We start from the raw sequence: 25,367 nt of genomic DNA, 5'->3' as shown, positions 1-25,367 counted from the left end.
CCAAAGGCAGATGCTTAACCAACTGAGCCACCCAGGCGCCCCCTTTTTTTTCTTCATCTGTTTGATTTGTGACATCATCCAATAGTTGTTTTTTAGAAGTTAATTAAGGCAGAAATAGAAAAAGAGGCTCATCATGGCTATAATAAAAACAAAAGTCAGATAGTAACAATTGTTGTGGAGGATGCAGAGAAATTGGAGCCCACATACTTTGTTGGTAGATTGCAGAATGGTACAGCTGCTTTGGGAAACAGTGGCACTTCCTTAAACAGTTACACCTAGAGTTACCAAGTGAGCAGGCATTCCACTCGTCTTTTTCTTTCTCCTTCTCTCCCTACCCCTTCTCCACATATACTTTCAGACTTGCCGCAGTGGAATGTAAGCCCTGTGAGAGCCCAGGCCTGGTCTGTCTGGTTGCTGTTGTCTCTCTGACATCTGGAATGGAGTTTGGCACCCAGCAGGTGCTCAACATATTTTTAATTGAACAAACCACTAAGACGCAGGCATATAGTGAAGTCATTAAGAGCACGGGCTCTGGAATTACCCTGCCTCTGTGTGAATTCTGGCTCAACTCTTACGATGGGATCTTGTATTTGTTAGCCTCTTTGAGCCTGTTTCCTGATCTGTGAAATGGGATAGTGATAGCACAGAAGATTTTTGAATGATTTTTCTTATTAAAAATAAAGAAAATTCATTTAGCAAAGTTTTTTTTTTTTAAGAATTGTGTAACACTTTGCACCATGTAATATGGGCATCATCTCTGTAGATGCGTAAGATGTGGCCCCTGGCCTCCAGATCATAAGGAAATTTTTCCCCTATCAGGGAAGAGATCTGCCTGGAAGAACACACCAAGGTGAATGTACCACATTAGCTAAACCTAGTAGGAGTCCTGGATTAGCCAAACTTTATTGCCAGTTCTTAGTATTAAGGAGACACAGTAATTTTGAAATGAATTGATTACTCTAAAATATTGTGTTATGTGTGAAAACATTAATTTTTATATATTTCAAGTGAACAACATTTAGTCATCATGAGAAAATTGTATTCCATGTCTGGCCCACAATGAAAATTAGTACATTGAACACAGAATATATTAAAAATACCACTTTATTTTTGTCTCCCACTCTTCTTTTAAAATGTATTTTCAGTGGGAGCGGTTTTCCCCTGCCCCTGGATCTTAGCTTAGGCAGGTCCCGTGACTATGGGGCTCACTCTTAGATCATTGTAGTTCTGTTAGGTTTTGATCACATTAGCAGGTTGTGCTTCTTTTGACCTAAGTTCATCCTAGACCTAAGTTCCAGAAAATACTGGAGTAAAGAATTCACAGTTAAGAAACTTAATGTCTTATAGGAAAACAAAATAGATTTGGGAGACTGGGACCATGCTTTGATATATTCTGTCGTTAGAACCCTACATCTCATGAATTCTAGCTAGTGACGATCAAATTTGAAGGTTTAATCAGCATAAAAACGGCACAGACTTCTGCAAGTGTTGTAAGGTCACTATAGTTGGATAACTACAGTTGGGACAGTTGGCAAAGTTTCTCAGGAGATTGTGATGTTTTCCAATGTGGTGGCAAATTGAATCATCACACGATCTGCTAGTTTGGGTGCTCCCAAGCTGGCTGACAAACAACACAAGTGTATCACCAACATCCTTAAAAGAGAGGAGATTCCCTTGGGAAGAAAGAGGGGCAGCATGGGAGGTGGTATATTCTACTTCTTACAAGAGTGATATTAGGAGCTTTTGTGAGGAGCCATGACTTCCTCACATATATATTTATATATTTTATATATATATAAAATTTATATATATTATATATTTATATATATAAATATATTTATATATTTTAATGTGTAGTAGGAAAAAGGTAAAACAAAAGTTGGCTATTGTTAAGAAGATCAGTGTAACTATAGAATGTTTAGATAATGGTTTCCTGTGTGTGTGTGTATCTTTTTATAATCTTAATACTGGTAAAGAAGCCAAGTATCAACATTCTGCTTTCAACTTAGGTAGTGGACACATTGTCACCACTGTCTGTTAAAACTGGAATATCTGTGCTTGCCATCTTTATAGGAGAGGCCCGAAGTGGCTTTTCTGGATAAAGCAAGACTAATTCTGTACAAAGTAGGTCCAATTAAGTAACAACCTTTGTGTGACAAAAAAAAAAATGTATTTAGCCTTGACAAAGTCCTTTATGCATATTTTACATTGAATAAATAAAAGAGTTTACTAGATAAAAATGTTTTCGGTGGCATCTTATACATGTTAAACTAATGAGTAATAAACCATTCCTTGGCAAATACTGTAGCCAGAGACTATCTTTCCTCCTTTTCTAGGTTAAATAAATTCATTTTACTTTGTAACAAAAGAGATTCCAAGGGTGTTTTTTTCCCCTCTCTGTTTCTTCATCCACATGTTCAGTGCCTCTCTGGCTCATCAACCAGAGCTGTTGACACTAGGTTCCAGCATGGCCCTACCAGGTGCAGGCCTCGATGCTCACAATGGGCAAGTTCAGAGAAACCTTCATTTAAGATGTTTGATGGAGGGATGCCTGGGTGGCTCATTCGGTTACGAATCTGCCTTTGGTTCAGGACGTGACCCCAGGGACCTGGGATTGAGTCCCACATTGGGCTCTTTGCTCAACAGGAAGCCTACTTCTCTTTCTGCCTACCCTGCTTGTGCTCTGTCTCTCTCTCTCTCTGAAAAATAGATAGATAAGATCTTTTAAAAAAATTTTAAAAAGATGTTTTGACAGAATCAAGCACATCTCAGTTTCCCAAACCCCAACCTCACTGCTACCAGGACACAACATTGCATAGTCTCAGCTCTGCCCGGAGTAACTACTTGCCAGTGTATCTGACTCTCCATCGCCCTCCCAACATGCAGCAGTTGTGAGTATCAGTCTGCATTCCCAAATGCTGTCACGTTTCTTTCATGATCAGCACAAAGCTTTATTACAAAAACCTCAGCTGCTGCTTCACCTATTTTTTTTTCTTATTCCTAACTCACAGTATCTACTTTTCTAATTATTTCCAAAAGAATGTTCTATAATTCACGTGTACTGTGCCGATTTATTGCTGTCATCTAAATGTCATTAAAAGTAAATCCATTGTACCAGAAAATGGCATCAGGAAACTTATGGCTGAGAAAAGAATGTAGTATTTAAAAACTAAAACCACATTAGCAAATAAATGCACACAATGAAACAAAAACTCTTGTTTCACAGATTAGCTTCTTTTTTTTTAAATTTTATTATGTTAATCACCATACATTACATCATTAGTTTTTGATGTAACAGATGAGCTTTTTAATATAGGATTTGCTCCTTAAAAAATGATCGTTGGTTATTGCTAACTCTGTTCAGTAAATTTTGATAACATAGTGTAAAATAAGCATGTCTTGCCCTCCTTTTCTGTTTTTTAACCTAAAGCCCTAATGAAAATGCAAAAAGCACTACAACATAGGACAAGGGTCAGGCAGCCGTAGGTACTGTGATGTGACATAAGGAGATGTATGGCCTTTGCCTATGTAACAATGCACTAGGAGAAGTTCCTAGTGCTTTTAAAATCAGGACTGGATTTTATTTATTTTTGTATTTCCCCCTGGCTCTTAACTTGTCACATAAATTATTAGGGGGAAAAATCTTTCTCATCACTGATTTTTTTTTTTCCCTGTTAGATGATTTACAAAAAGCAGTAAGGTCATTGTCAGAATGTACCCTCCAAAAAGAGATAAAGCTAAACTTGTGCCAATTAGTCATTTACTTCAATAGCATGAAAGATTGGGAAAAAAGTAAGATATAGTATCAGGACGGCCTCTCTAGATTCCTTTTTAGCTAAAAATCACACAAGGACTTTTTTGTTTGAATGTTTTAGTTTGCTGCTGCCATTAAAATAACTCTTAAATCACGACTTTAGACGCAGTTACTGTGGGCACGTATTCAAGACTCGCCCGCCTTTGCCCTTCTTTAAAACGAAGCAGGTCAGTAAAAGGGAGAGATAGAAGACGCAGAGAAGGTGGACGCACGCACGCACGCACGTACGCGCGCACGCGCACGAGTTAAAGGGGGGGGGATGCGTCTGTGGCCGCTCTGCAGGCTCAGCTGGTGTTTTACGGCTTTTGTGGGTCTTGCTCGGGACAGGGAACTGATGACCTGGCTTCATGGTAACCCTGAACACCCAGATGCAGCTGTGTGCTGTATTGTCAAAGAGAACAATAAAGGTGAGCTCCCACAGCTAGCAATGTAAACAGTTGTCACAGAGGTGCATGGTCATTAAGCATAAATGTTTAGCAAGTTACATAAATTGCTTTAATTACTATTATATTTTTACAGAAAGACAGGCTTTTGATTTCTTGCTTCAGTGTATTTGTAATCGTCCAGAATGTTCCCTGTAAAGCCTATCATTCCTTTCTATCATCATCATTACCAAATCTAACTGCATTTACTCACAGAGTTTTTGGGATTCCTTTGCCTTCTATGGCATTCCCTTATATCCTCAAGCCAAAGTCTTGCTTATGTGTTTGGACTCACACCCTGTCTCCTCCATCCTTCCCCACGTGCTCCAGCCCTCAGAACCAAGGGAACAAGCATGAGGTTGGAGGGCTGTGGATCCCAATGGAGGGTGGGTAAGAAATAATGTTGTAAAAGGGAAGGGAGGCCAAAGTTCAGGGATGGTCATATAAGAATAAGAGGATCCATTGAAATTCAGGGTTGGTTCCCCTTAATCTTGAGTTATGATCGGGGTGTTGAAGGAGAGGTAGTAGGAAGAAAGGAGAGCACCGTATTAATCCACCCGCTGACCCGAAGCTATAGACTTCTAATGTGGCTCAGTTTCAGGACATGCAGGGTGTCAGGGCCATCTCTAACACCCCCATCTAGTCTGTGGAATGCCTACTATGAATATTCTACACTGATGGGAATATTAGGGGTTTAATAATAATAATATGCCAATTTTGTTTGGAGCTGTATAATTTATGAAGAGGGTTATGACTAAGAACTCTGTGTGGTAGGCATTATCATCATCCCCATTTTTAAACAAATAGTTTTTTAAAAATTTCAGCTTTACTGGGGTGTAATCGACATCTAAGATAGTAAGATAGCTAAAGTGCACATCATGGTAATTTGATATATGTGTACTTTATGAAAGGATGTAGTGAATTCACACATCCATCACTTCATTTATGTATCCTTTTTCTCCTCGATGAGAACATTTAAGTTCTACTCTCTTAGCACATTTTAATTATGCTCATTTTTAACCTGGTAAATTGAGGCTCAGAGAGGAGATGCCCCATATCTCCCTGACGGTCGAGCCAGAGCCCTGCCTCATGTCAAGAAAGCCGAGAACACTGAGAGATAAAGCAGTGAAGTGAACTCTGGATAGAAATGGAAGGAAAAGGGGGAGGAAGGTTGTGAAGGTGGAGGAAGAGAGAGGAAGATGGGAGCCCGAGAAGACAAACTTGCATCCTCCCCATTTTGTGGTGCTGGCCTCAGTTTATCTTTGTTTCGTGCAGTCAGTTAAGATCTGTTCACTAATTGGTTCACCAATCCGGCCTTTTGAGGGTATACTTCATCTCAGCAAGAATTAATAGCTGCAGTTTTGAAAACCTGAAACAAAAATCCATCCTATTTTTGGAAATTGTTTCCTAAAGTTTTCAGTCTAATCATATTATCAAATTCTGTTTATAATGAATTTGAGGAGACTGTAAAAATCCTTCTGCTGTGCTGACATCTGGCATCAAATGTTGCTTTTCTGAGAAATCTTAGGAGGCTTTCTCTCCTTGGGATAGCTGGGTTCTGTGGTTTTACCTCTATGTCACCTATAAAATATTTTACCATAGATTATTAAATATTGAACTGCTTCCCTGCTAATCCTGCTCCTCTCTAATTTTAAAATAAGAAAAAAAAAGTTCATTTAGTTTTTAAGTGGCTTTAAAAATCTATTTTTAGATGACAATATATTCTTGGTCCACTCTTAGCAGTTAGGGGACCGTTCTTCCTCTTATGACTTCTCTCTTGCTTCTTACTCTTGCCTTGTAACTTCCACCTTCAGATCATTTTTCTATAAGTAGAGTCAGGTTTATATGTTATTTATAAGATAATAAGCAGGTCTCTAAATTACCAAATCAGTGGGTCTTAAACTTAGGGTCTCTTTATATTCTTAAAAATTCTTATGTGGGTTTATGTTTGGTGTATATACCAGTATTTGCCCCAAATAGAAATTAAAACTAAGAAACTTGTGAAATATTTACTTATAATTCATTAAAAGTAGCAATAATGTTAACTGAAATAACGTTCTTTAATAAAAAACAACTACACCAAACAAAAAGAATTTATGCGAAGAATGGCATTGTTTTACGTTTTTGCAAATGTCTTCAGTATCTGGTTTAACAGAGGACAGCTGAGTTCTCATATCTACTTCTGCATTCAGTGTGTTGCAATATCACACATCTTGCAGCCTCCGGAAAACTCCAATGCAAAAAAGACAAATAACATCTAAGTTTTATTATGAACATAATTTTGACCTTGTAGAGTGCCTGAGAAAGTCTTAGGGACCATAATGGGTCCCCCAACCACACTTCGATAATTACTGCACTAAATCATCTTGATAAGGCTTAAAGGAACCAAAGAGATTATTGTTAACTATCATGGTCATACTTAAACCATTCCAAAATGTTGGTTATCTTGTAGATTCCCTTTTCTTGACAATGTTCTTTACATGTGATTTTTTTTGGGGGGGAGGGGGGTAAATTCATTCATCTACCTATCATCAGAAGAACTTAACATTTGGTAATAAACAATATAGTGTAGTGGTTAAGAAAAACAGCTTTATGAGGTGCAGAATTTCTGGTAGCATTCTGAAATAAAAAGAGTGAGCAAGAGTTGCTTTATGGACTTTCTAGAAGAATATATAAAAAACCGGTAATAGTGGTTCTCTTTGAAGTGAGGACTAGGGAAAAGAACCCATTTATAGCTCATGAGTTGTTTTTTATAGGTATATGTATTAGTTTCTCAAAATATGTAGTTAATGACAAAAGGAGAAAACAACAAACCTTTAGAGTCAGAAAGATTTAGGTTAGAACCTTTGTCTGCTACTTATTACCTACAGAACCTTGGCCTAATTACTTGACCTGTTTAATACCCTTTTTTTTTACCTGTAAATTGAAGTTATTGGTAGTTCCTACCTTATAAGATTAGTGTGAGGGCTAAATGAGAAAATAAAATAATGTCTTCTTCCTGAAGAAGGATATGTTTTACTTATTATTATTACTAGTCATAATTAACATCACTTTATAAATCAGTCTTATTTTGAAAGTCAATCTTTCTTTAATTTTTCTGACTGAAGCTTCCTTAGATGAATATGGTAATGCAATTACAATCATGATCTGCTTATTAGGTGTCCTTTAAAAGTTTGATTATTTGATCATTTTTGACTGCATCTTCTTATCTTTCTGCTTAAAATCATTTGTGCTAGACTTCCATGATCACATTTCTCTGCCTCACACCTGTGCTTGGCAACCTTAACAGGGGCCTGGTGCCTAAGTCCGTGGTTCCTTACCCCAAGCTGGAATCCCTGGCTCTAGACCAGCCAGTCTGAATTGGCATCTTGCTCTTTTTATTCTTGAATGTGCTTCATTATGCCCTGTCATTTCTATATTGGATTTGGAATCATCTATTTTTAGTACCTTTTAATTTCTTGGTTATTCAGCTCAGCTAGGATAAATTTGTAAGTTCCAACTCCTCTGGTTTTGCTTCTGTGTATGTTCCTGTACCGAATGCATTACTCATTTCCTACTTGACTTAATATCCATATGATTATTTCCTGCATGCTTTTCACCCCATCCTGTTGGGGTCTGATCCTTTTTGGTCACTTTACAAGTGTTTGTCTGAGCTTCAACTGCTAATTCTTGGTGCCTAATAAATCTAAAGACTCCTATATCAATAATGTATAGGTTGATATGAGAAGCAAATTACTTGGCTTGATGAACGGTGGAGAACATAGAAATATCATTCTCTGATACCTATGAAATACATAGTGTACTCTAGCAGAGATGGGGCTGGGTGAGACAGCATTCTATAAGGGGTGCTGTTTATTAGATTTTGCCAGAATCTTGAGAGCAATTGTCATGAATTCACCTAGACCAGATTTGGTACAAAATAATGGTTACAAAATTATCTATTAGGAAGACAGAAGGTTTTATTGAGTATGAAATGAGAAATACATGCATTTTTTTCTATAGGGCTATCATAAATTTTATGGATTTACAGTGGGTTCAGATATCAGTCCTCAGCAGGTCCTTTTTAGCAAAGAATTGGTGATAAATTTAAGGAGCATAGCTAAGAAAATAGCCTCTATTTTAGTCTAGTTCAGTTTCTCAGCCTGGATGCTGTTGACATTTTGAGTGGATAATTCTGTGGTCAGGGCTGTCCTGTGCATTGTAGGATGTTTAGCGGCATGCCCGGTTCAGCCTGTTAGGTGCCTGTAGCATCCCCTTAGTCATGACCATCACAAATGTCTCCTGACTTTGCCAACTGCCCTCTGGGGGTGGGGAGGTGGTGGTCGAAATCACCCTCTGTTGGTCTAGTCTTTATAAATTTATACCAGTGTGTCTAACTTTTGATTTATTAGTAAAAACAAGTGGAAGAATATTGGACTTTGCTTCATTTTGGTGAAAATATTTTGTTATTGTAATTTTTTGTTTTCATTCTTTATTGTTTTGTTCCCCTTAACCAGAATATTAAATTATTACATTTTCTACATATTCTTGTGAAGTTGTTTTATTATCATTACCACTACTATTATTAGTAGTCATTATCTGTTTTCCCTAGTAGAGTCTAAGCACCCATGAGGGAAAAACACTTTTTCTGGAGCACTGTATTTCCTTGTCTCTATTAATGACTGCCATTTGGTACATGTTTGATAAATATTTGTGGAGTAAGTGATTGAATGAATTCTCATGCTTGAATTGAGAAGCAGTATATTCATGGAGAACTATGAAAAGAATCAAAAGATCTGCCTTTTGGTCTTGGTTGCTCTGAGGTATCTTCGGCAAATCTTTTTATTTCACTAGCTTTTGGTTTCCTCGTAGGGAAAATGATAACCCATGTGAAAGATCTTGTACTACTTTCCAAGGGCTGCCGTCACAAAGTACCAAGCACTGGCTGGCTTAACACAGAAATTTATTGACTTACTTTGATCTTAGCCTGGACATCTGAAATCAAAATGTCTGCAAAATGTCTGCAGGGCTATGCTGTCTCTGAAACCTGTAGGGTTTCCTGTCCTCTTCTAAATTCTGATGTTTGCTGGCAATCCTTGTGGTTCCTTAGCTTCTGGATGCATCCATCACTCCAGTCTCTGCCTCTCTTGTCACATGGTCTTCTTCTCCATATGCGTCTCTGCCTCTGTGTCTCTTCTTGTCTTACAAGGATACTAGTCATTTTGGATTAGGATCCAACTAATGACCTCATCTTAACTTGATTTCAGCTGTAGAGACCCTATTCCCAAATAAGGTCACATTCACAAGTAGCAGCGGGGAGGGTGGTTAGGACTTCAATGTATCTTTTGGGGGGATACAATTGAACCCAAAATGGATTCCATTTAATCTGTATGTTGCTATTATGATTTCTGACTTTGCCTGTTGCTCTTAAGTTATAGATCACAATCGAGATTGAGAACAGAATTATAATTTGAATCCAATTTAGAATTTAGACCCTTTCAAAAGAAAGGGCTGAAATCTAACAGTGCTAGAGGAATCTCTGGGGATTGATTTTGTTTAACTGTAACCTACACTATAATGATGAGCCCACCACCCTGCTTTGCCTCTGTGTTTGCTCAACACCAAACCATGACCATCAATAAAACCGCATCTAACAGTGACAATGGCCAATGGTAATTCTATGTTCGTTGCCTGACTGCACTATAGTCTGCAACAAGTTCACCTAAAAATTAATTATAGAAAAGTATATATTTAAAAATCCCCAGAAAAGTATATAATAGAACATGGTTAAGAACTGTAAAGTTAAAGATAGACGTATTTTTGTTAATGAGGAACTATCATGGTGATTAAGAGGTCAAACTTGTAAGCAGATTGCCTGGATATGAATTCCAACTCCATCATTTACCTAGTGGCCCTGGGCAAATTATTTAACTGCACTAAATGCACTTGTAAAATAGGGATAATAAATATTATCTACATCATAGAATTGCTTTGAGGATTAAATGACATGGACATGATGTCAAAAGGACTCACTGAGCCAATTTGAAATTTTCGCTGATCAAAGGTAGAAAAATTTGAGCTTCAATGAGGATAAGCATTGAAATGGATTGAAACTTATCAAATAGATTTAAATCTATGATTTTGAAAATGGATATGATTAAAATAAATAAATCAGTCATCTTCTAAAGTTGACCAAAACAAAACAAAATAGCAACTTAACTATCTTGGAAACTGCTTAGGGAGGAAAAAAATCCAGCATTTATCCTGCCTTATCCATACGAACTATACCACTAGGTAACTGAATAATAAATGAGAGGAAGAATTATCTTATAAATTATTTCATTTAATAAGTAAAAGAAAAATAATAACATAATAAAAAGTAAAACCACTATTTTGTAATTCCAATTATTGAATAGATCTAGGCATTGAGGCATCAGTAGCTGCTAACATAAAAGAGAATGAAAACCAGATAGTCTTCCTGATGAAAAAACACAAGAACACTTACTAGACTTTCCAAAAATGTCACACCTGAATCTGAGTTTAACAAAGTTTCTGGATCCAGTTGCCAATTTGTAGGAAATGCAGAGGACAGAGGAATGTGTTAAACTGTAGCATGAAAATGCAACCACCAACGTTGAGACTAGAATGTTGAACAGATACATTGTGAGGAAAAGGAATAGAAGGGAAAACTAGATTATAGATTAAAAGATTTATCTGGTTAAAAAAATAGAGTATCTAGCGATGACCGCTTGGGTGATAAAACCAGCAAAGGAAATGATTATTCTACAAGTCAAGATACTGTTTACTTTGGGGGGTGGGCAGGGTTAGGGTAGGGGCTTCTGGGACAGCTGACAAAGTTCTGTTTCTCGGGTAGTTTCAAAGATTTTGTCTTATAAAAATTCGCTGTCCTTGTTTAGAGTGGTTTCCAGTTGCTGTTTTATTGTAAAAGGTTAAATCCCTCTCCAACGCTGAAATATCATTCTAACAACCTGGGGGACCAGGTTTGGATGTAGAAGTCCTTGGCTCCTCAGATTTCCACTCTGGCACGGAGGGGTCTTGGAGAGTTTGCTCACTTCTGTCCCACTCCCAGTCCCATCTCATACTTGGAGGGATTTCATGCAAACATGTGTGCATGCAAGCTTCATCTACACCTCCCTACAAATTGCTACACCTTAGAACTAGGGAGGGCACTCTGGTGGCCCATACACACCTGGGTAGATGGACTCTAGAGAGAGCCCTGCACAGACACTGACCAAGACTTGGGGCTATGTGGGCAGAGTACTCGTTTCCCAAACTAAGGGCTACCATAATAAAGTACCACAACTGGGTGGCTTAAACAACACAAATTTATTGCCTTAGTTCTGGTGGCTAGAAGTCCAACTCAGGATGTCAACGGGGTCGTTCCTTCTGAGGAAACTGAGGCCTCTCCTTTTGGCTTATAGCTATCTCCTTATATCTCTTTACATCATCTTCCTTCCACCTGTGTCTGCCTCTGGGTCCAGATTTTCCTTTTTATAAAGATACTAGTCAGAGTGGAGTAGGGCCCACTCTAATGATCTCATTTCAACTTGGTTATCTATATAAAGACCTACTTCCTAAATAAGGTCACATTCTGAGTTACTGGGGATTAAGACTCCAGTGTATTTTTAGTTAGGGGACACAGTTCTACTCTTATTAGGCAGGAATTCTGGGATTCCGTGGAGCGTGGTCTAGAAGGGGTTCCATGGTTTCCAAATGGCCGTGTCCTCTTAGCTCCATGGACACCTTCCTCTGTAGGGAGGTCCATAGCCAGAGAAGAGCCATAGGGACCCAGTTGGTAGAGTGCCTGTTAGGAATGTATCCTGTAATGTAGGATATATAATTATAAACTGTAGCAAACTCAGCTCCACCCTTTTCTCTCAGCCTTACCATTTCAGAGCAAGCTGGACCTATGACCTACTACCAGCATCTACATCCCTTTGCCTGAAGGTTTTCTCTGGCCTGAGGACCCTGCTCTGTGCCAAGAAATTAACACTCCCCTGGGAGCAGCCCTTAACCCATGACTGAAAAGAGCTGGGATATGTTCCAGCTCCCTGGCTCCTTGGGAAGGATAAATCTGAGGAAAGGGTAGATATCAATGTCAAAGATTTTCCCCATAATTAGAAAATTTCATGAAAAAATATTAACATTGAATTGTCATATATATGTATTTTTTCCCTTGTGTATTTTATTTGTTGTTTGCTTCCTCCGCATTAAAGAGCAAACTCCAAGAAGATGGGGATTTTTTTCTCTTTGGTTGGCTGCTGTTTGCACAAGCCAACACAGGCCCTGATGCACATGCGTGTGGGCAATGCTGTTGGGGATGTGGATTCTAGGAGAGTGGAGAATGGCAGCACTCATGGGGTGGGGAAGGGCGATCAGGAGACAAAGTTTAGAGTACTTATGATGCTGCATTTCATCATCTTGTTTTATTTTTACCATGATTTTCCTCCCCCTTCCCCAATATTATGATTATTTGAGAGCTATTTGTACTGGGCTCATGATGTTTATCTATACTTAAATTTCCAAAATAATTGATCAAAGGAGAAATGTGGTTGTTGCCTGAGTGGGCCCATCACAGTAAACCAGTCTGCCCACAAATACAGCCCTCAATCTCCTCCCTGATGTTTCCTCTTCCAAACATTTCTTTCATTTTTTTTTTAATGGAGGTACACTTAGCTTCAGGTATACAAAATAATAATTCAGTATTTGTATATATTGCAAAATGATCTCCAAAATGTTTAGTGAACATCTGTCGCCATACATAATTACAAAATTTTTTTTTTCTTGTGATGAGAGCTTTTTAAAATTTACTCTCAGCAACTTTCTAATATGCAATACAGTATTGTTAGCTATGGTCACCATGCTCAGGCTGTATGTTATATCCTCAGTCCTTATTTATTTTCTAACTGGAAATGTATACCTTTTGTGTATCTTCTGATCCCCTTATTCCCTTTTGCCCACCCCTCCCTCCCACCTCTGGCAATCACCAGTCTGTTCTTTGTATCTATGAGCTTTTTTTTTTTTTTTTAAATTCCACATATAAGTGAGATCACATAGTATTTGTCTTTCTCTGTTTGACTTACTTAGCTTAGCATAATGCCTTCAGGGTCCATTCGTGTTCCTGCAAATGGCAAGAGTTCATTCTTTTTTTTAAAAGATTTATTTATTTCTTGGTGAGAAAGAGGGGGAGGGGCAGAGGGAGAGGAGAGGGAAGATCCCAAGCAAATTAAATGCTGAGCATGGAGCTCGACACTAGGCTCAATCCCACAACCTGAGCTGACCTGAGCTGAAATCAAGAGTCAATTGCTTAACTGATTGAGCCACCCAGGCGCCCTAAGATTTCATTCTTTTTTTTTTTCTTTTTAAGATTTTATTTATTTGAGAGAGTGAATGAACAGGAGTGTGGGGAGGAGGTTGGACAGGTAGAGGGAGAGGGAGAAGCAGACTCCCTGCTGAGCAGGGAGCCCTAAGCAGGCTGATCCCAGGACCCAGAGATCACGACCTGAGCTGAAGACCGATGCTTTACTAAGCCATTCAGATGCCCTAAGATTTCATTCTTTTTAATGGCTGAATAATATTCTTCTGTGTGTGTGTGTGTGTGTGTGTGTGTGTGTGTGTGTGTGTGTGTGATTTCCTTTATCCATTCATCCACTGATAGACACTTAGGTTGTGTTTCCATATCTTGGCTATTATAAATGCTACAATGAACACGAGGGTGCATATATCTTTTTGAGTTAGTGTTTAAATTTTTTTGGATAAATGCCAGGAAGTGGAATTGCTCGATCATATGGTAGTTCTATTTTTAATTTTTTGAGGAACCTCCATCCTGTTTCCCATAGTGGCTGCATCAATTTACATTCCTACCAACAGTGCACAAAGGTTCCCTTTTCTCTATATTCTTGCTCATACTTGTTTTTTTCTTGTCTTTTTGATAATAGCCATTTTAACAGGTGTGAGGAGATACTTCGTTGTGGTTTTGATTTGCATTTCCCTGATGATTAGTGATGTTGAGCATCTTTTCATGTACACATTGGCCATTTGTATGTTTTCTTTGCAAAAATGTCTGTTTAGCTCTTCTGCCCTTTTTTAAATCAGATTGTTTTTTGCTATTGAGTTGTATGAGTTCTTTATGTATTTTGGATATTAACCCCTTATGAGATATATGATTTGCAAATGTTTTTTTTCCTATTCAGTAGGTTGTTCTCGGTTTGCTGATGGTTTCCTTTGCTGTGCAGAAGCTTTTTAGTTTGATGTAGTTCTACTTATTTTGCTTTTGTTGCCTTTGCTTTTGGTATCAGATCCAAAAAATCACTGTCAAGACTGATACCAAGGAGCTTACTGCCTATGTTTTCTTCTAGTTCTACCATTTCACGTTTTATATTCAAGTCTTTAATCCATTTTGAATTAATTTTTGTGTATGATGTAAAGGTAGTGGCCCAGCTTCATTGTACTGCATGTGGCTGCCCAGTTTTGCAAACATCATTTATTGAAGAGGCTGTTCTTTCCCCACCATGTATTCTTGGCTCCTTGGTCATAATAGACCTATATGCATTGGTTTATTTCTGGCTCTTCCTTCTGTTCCATTGATTACTGCATTTGCTTTCATGCCACTACCATACATACTGTTTTAATTACTGTAGCTTTGTAGTATAGTTTGAAATCAGGGAGCCTGATGCCTCCAGCTTTGTTCTTTTCTCTTCTGATTGCTTTGATGATCTTTCAGTAATTCTAATTCTTTCCCAGGGCACCAATAACTCATAAAGAATCAGTTGTTATTTTTCTATGGAAGGCAGAACTCCATTATTAGGTCAGGTTTTATGTCTCTGGTTTATTTAGGCATTACCACTTTTTTCTGTTCATTCTTTTTCTCTATTTTTAGGGTTGTTTGCTTCAGGACAGATGTAAGCCAATTTGGCTGTAGCTCACACAACCCATACAAGAACTTTTCTCCTTCTGAAATGTTTACCTATTTCTGATTTCACTGACCTTGCATAGCTTCTGTCTCTGTGATGGAACTCAGTTAGGAGGTTGAATTATTATATCATTCCTTCAGTTCACACAAGACTAGTGTGGTGATCTTGTCTACTGCTGTAACATTTTTGGGGGGCGGATTATATTATCTTTTAGAAAACATTATCTAATTTTTAAAAACATTATTTTATTTATAGACCTAGAACAGTAGGAGCTGGTGGTAGATACTCAATTCCTTCTTGACTTGATAACAAGGTAATCATAGACTTTTTAAAGTTGTCTTAGATCTGAATGGTTAAAATGCAGCATAGTTACTCTTTCTCTTATGTCCAGTAAGTACAAAGAAAGTAGAATGACACAATGACTGACAGGGAAGAGCACAGAGGAATTGTATAACTTGAATGAAGGGTCAATTTAGTAGAGAAGGATTTAGCTGGACACAAGGGGAAGATAACCAGAATGAATAGATGGGTCTTTAGATGCAAATAGGAAAGCTGCTGAAAACAAAACCAACAGTCCTATCTGGCTCCGTAGTATACACAGGAAAGCAACAGCTTAGTAAGTGTTGAAAATCAACACTGTATTATTTATTTTGACTCTTGGAAGAATGACCACATTGTACTCATGTTACAGTCTCTCAGCATTTTCAAGTTATCAATAGAGTTCATCACATCCATTCTCCCACACTAGATTCAGGGGTGGGGTGTGTGTGTGTGTGTGTGTGTGTGTGTGTGTGTTTGGTTATTGTTTTGATTTTTGTTTTTCTTTCTTTCTTTCTTTCTTTCTTTCTTTCTTTCTTTCTTTCTTTCTTTCTTTCTTTCTTTCTTTCTTTCTTTTCTTTCTTTCTTTTTGCTTGTCTTTCTATAGAACTCTTTCTTCTCATACTTGTTTGTTTGTTAGCCCTATGTGGAGAGGTTATAGAATTTTATCTCCAGTTCAATCTTTTCCTTTTGTCAACAAATAGTTTCACAGATACTCTATGTTATAAAATTATCTTAACATTAGAAAAGTTATCCTACCTTTACTATAAATATTATTACCATTTAGCCACTTTGCTGAAGTTTAGTTTACAACTGATGAAATACTTCAAAAAGTTTTTTTTTAATCCTCCACTCTTTATCTGGTAGAGATTATGATGAATTCATCACATGATTCATACATTCAAGAAATATTTATTGAGCACCTACTCTGTGCCATGCATTGTTTTTCACTGTAAGTGCACAGCACTACACAAGAAAAGGGAAATTTTTTGCTTTCAGGCAGTGTACATTCTAAAGGGATGGGACTAACAATGGAGACATCGATAATGTTTGAGATAGTAACATACTATCTGTGTGATAGAAATCTTAAGGTAGAAATGGTTCAGATATTCTATATTAGTTATCCATTGTTGCATAACTTACTGCAAAACTTGGCAGCATAAAGCAATAAATGTTCATTGTCTCACTCACTTTCCATGAATCAGAGATCCCGAGTTGGCTTAGCTAGGGGTTCAGCTTAGGGCTTCTCAGTCAAGATCTTGACCAAGGCTGCAGATATTTGAAGGCTCAACTGGCATTGAAGGATTACTTCCAAAGTAGCTGACTCCCACAGCTGGCAAGTTAATGCTGGTCATTGGCAGGAAGCCTCAGTTTTGTGCCACATGGACCTCTCTGCAGGGCTTCTTAGGGGTCCTCACAGCATGGAAGCTGGCTTCTCTCACAGTGACTGATCCAACAGACTGATAGGCAGAAGCCACATGTTCTTTAAGACATAGTCTCCAAGTCACTGTCTTCACTTCTGCCATATTGTATGGGAAGCAAGTCACTTACCCAAGAGGAAGGGAATTAACCTCTACTTCTTGAAGGGGAGATATCAAATAATTTGCAGATGTGTTTTAAAACCTCCAGAATTACTCTGATACATTTAAGAAGAAATTAAATGGTATTTCAAAATTAATTTTGCCTTATTTTATATACAGTATAAAGTATGTTAGTATATTATACCCTATTTTATAGCTTTTTTTATTATCTATTATTAATTTTGGACAAAGCATCATTGAGCTTGAGCTTTTTTTCTTACTGTTTTGGTTGTTTTGCTACTACATGTCAACACTGTTTAGGGTTCCATTATTGAAAATATTAGAGATTTTTTTTTTCAACTGTGGGATTAGCTGATGGATTTAAGGTCACTTATTATCACTTCACGTTTGTATGGAACATGATTATATAAATGACTGGAGACTGGACTTTCATGGCCCAGGGTTCAAATAAAATCCCCTCTGGTTCTCAAATAATTTACTTTTGATGGGACTTCCTTTGTCTACAGAAACAAAGCTCCTGTGTAGAACCCTTAGGCTTGTCTACACATAAATGCTGTACCAGGGGATGAATATTTAAAATTGTGGTCAGCTACCCTTTAGTTCAAGAAACCTGGTGAGAGATTGTGTATCCTTATTCAGAGGATATAAATAGCATATAGAGAAATGAAGGCAAAAGAATAAATCTTGGGTCATTTGTCTATAATATCTGCATGTTCGGTTGGAACAGATGAGAGGCTCCCCTTTGTGGCCCGTGTTTGATGACAGTTCCTCTTAAGGACGGAAATGTCAAATTTGGAATTCATCAAGCTCAACTTTTCTCCATGACCGGCCTTCCCCTTTGAGCAGTCTTCCATGGGAAGCCTTTAGGGAGTCTTTAAAAGTATGGCAGCTCTACTGGAGATCGACAGTGATTTAGCCTCTGCACTTTTGAACATAAAGGGCTCTTGTCAACTATATAAGATCCCCTTTTCCCAGAAGGGAATGCTTTTAAGTTTCTTAGTGGATTAATTAGTAACTGAAGATAACACCATTCTTTGAATTCCCCCCCCCCCCCTTTTTTTACAACAAATAGTCACAGAGAGGAGTGCTATCAGAAGAAGAAATAAGAAAAAAAATCATATAAAAGATAATCAGTCAGATTTCAGACCTTGTCAGTTATGTGAAGATTTCATTTCTATTCCTAGATCCTGCTCTAAATAGAAGAAGCTGGTGACGGAGTCAGATGTTAAGGAGGAAAGGGGGAGTAGGAGAGGCACTTTTTCTCTCATCGCATTGGTGGGGGAGTTTAGTGTCTTGAATATCTCAGACATTTCTAGTTGTCCAGAGACACGGCCTGAGGAGGATGGAAGCTCATTGTCTCAGAAAGACATAATATTTTACACAATGAATGTGAAATGAAAAAAAAAATCAAGTGCTTTTAAAAGCCATACTTGTATCTGGGAATTCCTTTGGGTAGGAGGGGGAAAAACTCAGATGTATTTATGTGGATTTTTAAGCAGTGGTAGGGAGTGCAGCTATGGTTAAATATATGATGATATATCTATACATACATCTATAAATTTATAAATCTATGGAGCTGAGAGAGACTTTATAGATGGTTTGATTCTCTCTGGTCTCTGACTCCAGAGAGATCAGAGAGATGAAATAATTTGGTGAATCATGACTTGGTGAAAGGATATGGGTACAGCTAGTGTTAGAACATTCCGGTACATGGTGTTGTTTTGTTTTGTTTTCCCAGAAAAACAAAACTGCTGAATTTAGGTTTTCATCTTTATAAAATAGTAATTTAATTAGAGATCATTTTGTGGATATGTTTTCATCCGAGGGGGGAAAAAAGGAAAAAGCCACAGAACTAAATAAAATTTAAATTGTTAAAAAAAAATCTAGTGAAATTAAAAGCTAAACAGTGTTTGCCCATAAGACCTCCTGAATAGGGGCAATCCAAGGTGAAGGGGACTGGAAATGAGAAAGCGGTTTGGGTCCTAAATGAAATTGGGGCACCTCACTTCACACCAGGTTAACATTTCTTTCCTGGGCAACCAGACTGTCAGGCAGGAGCCAGAGTTGGCATCCGATGCCAAGTAATAGTAATAAGTGCTTCTCTGTGCATTGAGGATTTTTACTTATTTTATTTTAATACCGGCAGAAGCGAAACCCTTGGTTTGACTACCAAAGTATGCTTTGCTCTGATGACATTATTGATAGCTTCTGGCAAACCGTGTAACTTCATTCTGACAAATTGCTCATGTTCATTCTATGGTAAAATCTATAAATAACATACAGAAGCCAGAGCCGCCTCCTTTTTCTCCCCTTATCAGTATTCTATTTCCTATTTTCTTTTTTTTTTAAAGATTTTATTTATTTGACAGAGAGAGACACAGCGAGAGAGGGAACACAAGCAGGGGGAGGGGCAGAGGGAGAAGCCAGGGAGCCCGATGTGGGGCTCGATGTGGGGCTCGATCCCAGGACCCTGGGACCATGACCTGAGCCGAAGGCAGACGCTTAACGCCTGAGCCACCCAGGCGCCCCTCTATTTCCTATTTTCAAAGCCAGTGTCACCGAGTGATTTTACACAGCCATGGCGAGCCCTGCGGACTCACAGCAGACAGGAAGGAATCGGTCAGGTCTCTTATGCCAAACTGTCGTCCCCTCATCCACCCCCAACAGCTGATACCTCATTATTTAAAAAAGAGAAATTTGAAGCTAGAAGGATTCTTAAAGTCCCTGTAGACCCAAATCCTCCATATATAGGCCCAAAGAGGCTGGCTTGCTCAAGGTTACATGGCTGCTTACAGACTCATTAAGAGACTGAGATAATAAAGTTAGTTGGGACGTCAAAGAGTTTCCCTTCAAAAAGGTGAATTCTCTGAGAAAAGGACATTCTTCTTAGGTCAGTGCTGCAGCGGAGATGAAGTTACTGAATCACAAAACATGGGCACAGAGCGGGAAGGGTTGGCTCTTGGAAGAGGAGGAGATACGGAAGCCAAACCTTGCCTCTTGGGGTTGCCTGGGGCCCAACTAGTGAGGCCAGCATCAGAATTATTCTGAGACCCTGCTGCCCCTGGCCAGCAACTGTGTGGCATCCAGAGGGGACAGTCTATGGAGCAGGACAGAAGTGAGGCCTGCCAGTTACCTCTGTGGGGTTATGCAGGTGCCCCCTTGGTTTGGTTCCACCCAGCAGCAGGGGGTTTCCTGGGACTCGGATACCTGGAGTTTAACCACCAAAGTGCTTTCTGTGGGCCTCTAAATGGAGGTCCACCAGCTCTTGGAGTCTCTTCTACCCCCACCCACAGCTGTTTCCCAGCGAGAAAGCTCAGGAGAAGGAGGAAAAAGTAGAAAAGGAATGAATTTAACCCCATTCCTCTGTAACTAAAAGCAAAACTTCAGGGGAGCTCAGATGGAAAAAAGAGATTTGATTGGGGAATTTTTTTCAGAGTGCACTGCATACTCTAAAACAATTACTGTTGCTATCACTTGTGAGCTGGTTGTGGGTTTCAACAATCATTTTGCTGACTTTTTGGCAGCAAGTGTGAGTTTTCCTGTTCAATTAGACCTTGGGGAGTGTTCTTAAAAGCCTATGGAATCATTTGACTCTCTACAGGAAAACACTGATTGGTATTAATTTTCATCCTTTTCTTTTTGATGTTGAAGTAGACCGAAGCACTTCCTGCTTTTCTGCTGTGTTCTTTTTCTTTCCACCTTTCCCCCATCCCAAATGATTATAGTATTTCCAAATATGACGGGCTAGTTGTAGAAAATGAAGGAATAGGGTCCTGTTCCAGGCTCAAATGACTAAGGAACCAAATAGGAGGAATAAAGGTGCTGTTAGTGAAAATCTGGTTGTGTTGTTTAGCAGTGGCTGCAGAATTTACATACCTTTGGTAGGTCAAAACTTAAAGAAATGGCCCTCCTCCAAAAGCAATTGGAACTACATAATAAAAGCAAACATCTTGGAGACTGAACTCCAAGTTGCTTAATTGCAGTCTGGAGGATTTGCATATATATTTCAATTTGATTTGAAATGTCATTATAAATATTTTTGTTAGGCAAAACTCACATTAGAAAAATGGAAAATACAAAATAAACAATCATTTTTATGTTCTTGTTGACACCGTAAAGAATTTTGTAAAATTTTGGGTTAGTGTGTTTATGAAACTCAAACCTGTGTTTTCTTTCTAATGTTAAAAGCTTACTTGGCCCATTTTAATTATAGTTTTATTTTTAGGTTTAGAATGACTTAAAAAAATCAGTCTATTTTTTTTTTACCCCAAATTTTTGTCATTATCAACATGGAGTTTATATTTGAAATACAAATCATTGAGTGTGAAACTCTTGGTAGTATATGTACTTGCTTGGAGATTATGAGTCCCACAAAGTTAAAATGAAACTATAAGAACAACTGGTGCAAATGGCATTCTGTTCTTTTTGGACACTCTGCAACTTGATAGCTGGAATGAAAAGGAGCATCAATCCGTGGGGAAAATGCAGGGTTGATGGTTCCTTCTTTGTCTATAGCATACTGCTTTGTTAGATGCCTTAGCATTTGTGGGTCAGGAAGCTCAACTCTTCTGTGGGTATTGCTTCATATAACAACTCTTCAAAACTACAACTATAAATCCTGGAAAATAAGATTTAATGGTGTCACTGTTCCTCTTTTGTGTTAGAAAAGTCTAATCAGCATCTCCAAGTCTGATTTAAAATAGGTGAGGTTTTTGAACATTTATCTAATTGACATGGATCTCGGAATTACAGATAGGGCTCAGGAAAGAAAGCCAAATATCGGCTTTCCTACTGTAGGATGACTTAATTAATGTAACTGAATGATCAAAAGAATTTGAATAAGTAGGGCAGCACTTGTGAGACTTAAGGAAAAAAAAACACAGAAAAAAGTTTGAGGGCTTGACTACCTGAATTTTCTGATGGGGAACCTGGGTATTTAGGAAGATATATTACCATGGTGTGAAGAATTCAGACCAAATGGAATTGAATGAAAGACAAGATCAGCAGCCTGGATGATTTAGTTAACCAATGGTTTTGCAGTGAGGAAATGTCATAGATAAGAATGTGTCGCTCTAACTGCAGGATGTTTCACCGGCAGCATTTTGCAGAATTGTGTGGGATTGCTCAAGATAAAAGATAACTCAAGAGACAAACAAGAGACAATTATATGTGAAGAAAACATTAAATAGTTTGGAATGTTCTGAAAATAGGAAAGGCAATGTGATGGGAAGAAAAGGATAATTAAGAGGACCTCAGATTGTAAGATAAAGCTGAATTTTTGGAGTAGCTTGCATTATTTATTTTTTTCTTTCATTCTAAGAAAGACAAAAACTAAAAACCAAAAACCAGTGCTTTGGATTAGGGAAGGAGACCAGGTCTTTACAGATTAATAATCTGTTTAAAACCTTCCTTATTTTGCTACTCCTGTGTTTCAAATAAATTATAGTAATGGCCTCTTATCCAAAATGATCCATCCATAGTTCTCAGATTAAAAAATTAATAAAATATGGACTGGTTCAAAATGTTAATATCATATCGACCCTTAAAACTTTCTTGTCTGGGTCTACCAGGGTACTTTCCTCTGATAAAGACTGCTGATGAAACTCCCTCCTCAGAAAATCACATGATGCCTTTGACCTATAAATATTACTGGCATTAAGGGCACCTGGGTGGCTCAGTTGGTTAAGTGTCCTACTCTTGAGCTCAAAGTCATGAGTTCAAGCCCTGTTTGGGCTACACACTGGGGGTGTGGAGGCTACTTAAAAAATATATATATATAATATATATATAACTCTATATTATATAATTATATATAATATATAACTCTCTCTATATTATATATATATATATAAATAACTGGCATTTGTTTCTGAATCTTCCTTGGGCCCAGTTTAATGCCCTACAAGTACTGAATGAATATTTCGTTGGTTGAATAAATGACCTCTATGTGCAAGGAGACCCAAAGTCAGAAAAATGGAGGAGCTGGAAGAGAAATCTAGGAGATGTGGGTTCTAGTATCAGTTCTACAAATTTAGTTCAATTTAGAAGAGGATTTATGCAGCTTCTTGCTATGTATCATGAATTGTGGTAAACATCAAGGTCCAAAGGAGTAATTCCGCTTCTGAAGAAGAGAGTGTAGCGGCAATTGGGTTCTGCGCATGCGTACATGCACAGTGTAATAAAGCTATAGGTTAACAGCTAGCAGAGAAGAAAACTTAGCAAATTTACAAATGGTCTTTTTGTATACACTTTATTTTTTTAAGATTTTATTTATTTGACAGGGAGACACAGCGAGAGAGGGAACACAAGCAGGGGGAGTGGGAGAGGGAGAAGCAGGCTTTCTGCCGAGCAGGGCGCCCGATGCAGGGCTCGATCCCAGGACCCTGGGACCTGAGCCGAAGGCAGACGCTTAGGGACTGAGCCACCCAGGCGCCCCTGTATACACTTTAATTTCCAAAGCTATTCACCTAAGATTCTGCCTTTATTATGTGCCATTAGTGACTTTGGATGTCTTCAAGTTTGCATTTCAGACGGGGGAAGGGAGGCCTCCCTAAAACTTTCACATGCTAACAGCTGTAATTAAAGTAGAAGGCCTTATTTAAATAGTAATTAGCCTTCAGGACTTGAAGTGTAAACAGAACGCTAATTCATTTGGATAGTTAATTGGTCTTCTGGGTTAGAGATCTTAGCTTGGCCTTCCTCTTTAGCTATGATGTATTTCTGTACTGAGTACAGTGTGTTGACTCAGTGGGATGAAATTTTGCAAAATCTTGCTTGACTCTCAGAATTTTAGCTTTTAACTCCCCAGTAAAGGCTAATGCAAATGAATTTGAAAACATTGTGAAAAACATCAAGTAAAATTCTGTGGCAAAATTATTAACACTTGACTTTTCTTCATAATCACAGGGACCATATGGCCCAATTTATTCAGGTTTTTCCAGGCAGTTGTTATTAGCTCCCCTTTAGCATTAGCTATTCAGGAATATCTTGGTTTGGAGATAAATTATGTGGTCATCCTAATCACAATTAAAGATGACAACATACAGTGATTGCTGTAACAAAAGGTGTGGATCAGATTCGTTATATTTTCTAGTGAACCCAATGACAAATGTCAAAGTCCTTTCCCTATTTTCTGCCATAAAGACGGTTAACAAGTGATATTACTAAGTATTTTTTTTTAAGATTTTATTTATTTTTTGACAGAGACAGAGACAGCGAGAGAGGGAACACAGGCAGGGGGAGTGGGAGAGGGAGAAGCAGGCTTCCCGCTGAGCAGGGAGCCCAATGCGGGGCTCAATCCCAGGAACCCTGGGATCATCACCTGAGCCGAAGGCAGATGCTTAACGACTGAGCCACCCAGGTGCCCCACAAGTGATATTACTAAGTTTAAAAGGTCATCTTTTTTGAAGGTCATTTATTCTACCAGGAAGTTTGTCATTGCCTTTGTCAAGTTTGCTAGTCTGCCAAATAACTCTTGCTCAAAAAAAAAAAAAATCATTGTATTTGATAACTGCGTATCTGTGTTATTGTGTTTCCTCAGTCCTAGAGGTAAGTTGCATGGAAGGTGGTCTGATGTTTCACTTTTTAAAGTGTTTTTTTCTTCTTACTCCAGCTCATCAGAGTGTACAACAGATGCTTAGGCCTGCTGCTAGCCATCTTTTCAACATAAACATCCCAACAGACTTGTATAAATAGTACCTATCACAGTAATTCAACAAATATTTAGTGAATGCAGTGGCTAGCACATAGGAGGAATTCACAGATATTAATTGAATGAATAAATACTAACCACACCTTTGACTTGGTGTGAGGTGCTACCAGCTAGGTGGTAGGAAGAGGGAGAGGAGAGAAAGCTCTGCATAATATCAGGTATGTTCTGCCTTTAAGTCTCCAAGGGGAAGGTGTGAATAAATAATCATAATTGAAGGTAAGACTTGTTAAGTGCCAAAAGAATCTCTATGAGTGGGTGGTAGAGCTCACTCCAGCTGGGGAGGGTGTTCAGGAGAGGCTTTGAAGGAGGAGAGGTAAATATTCAAATTTAGAATTGTCCCTCTGTTCAGGGTTCATTTTGGCCCCAGATTGAGTCCCATGAAATGTGGAAGGGCCCTTCTGACAGTCTCTGCAATTGTGCACTTGATTTTTGTTGTTTTGTTGATGTTTTTTGTTTTGGCTGGCTAGCAGCTTTTCCTTCAAGATTGATGACTAATCCAAATGAGCATCAGCTCACTTTGCAAATATGACTGTTACAATACAGCCATAAATAATGCTAAAAGCTACCAATTTATTATGATTCACTTTACTACCAAGTTGAAATATCATTGCAGTAGCATGACTAAAACAAGGGAGTTGAGCCTTGTAG

The 25,367-nt window shown here is 38.3% G+C and overlaps 1 protein-coding gene across 2 annotated transcripts in view; it reads left to right on the top strand.

Annotated features, from left to right (window-relative positions):
* The window catches only part of CNKSR3 (CNKSR family member 3), a 134,509-nt gene that overhangs the window by 12,336 nt on the left and 96,806 nt on the right, over positions 1 to 25,367 (top strand). The gene's annotated exons all lie outside the window — the stretch shown is intronic.

Source organism: Callorhinus ursinus, unplaced genomic scaffold (genome assembly GCF_003265705.2).
Source record: "Callorhinus ursinus isolate GAN/ISIS: 27379988/994484 unplaced genomic scaffold, GSC_fseal_2.0 scaffold6, whole genome shotgun sequence".
Classification (NCBI taxonomy): Eukaryota; Metazoa; Chordata; class Mammalia; order Carnivora; family Otariidae; genus Callorhinus; species Callorhinus ursinus.
This window is presented reverse-complemented; position numbering and strand designations above follow the sequence as displayed.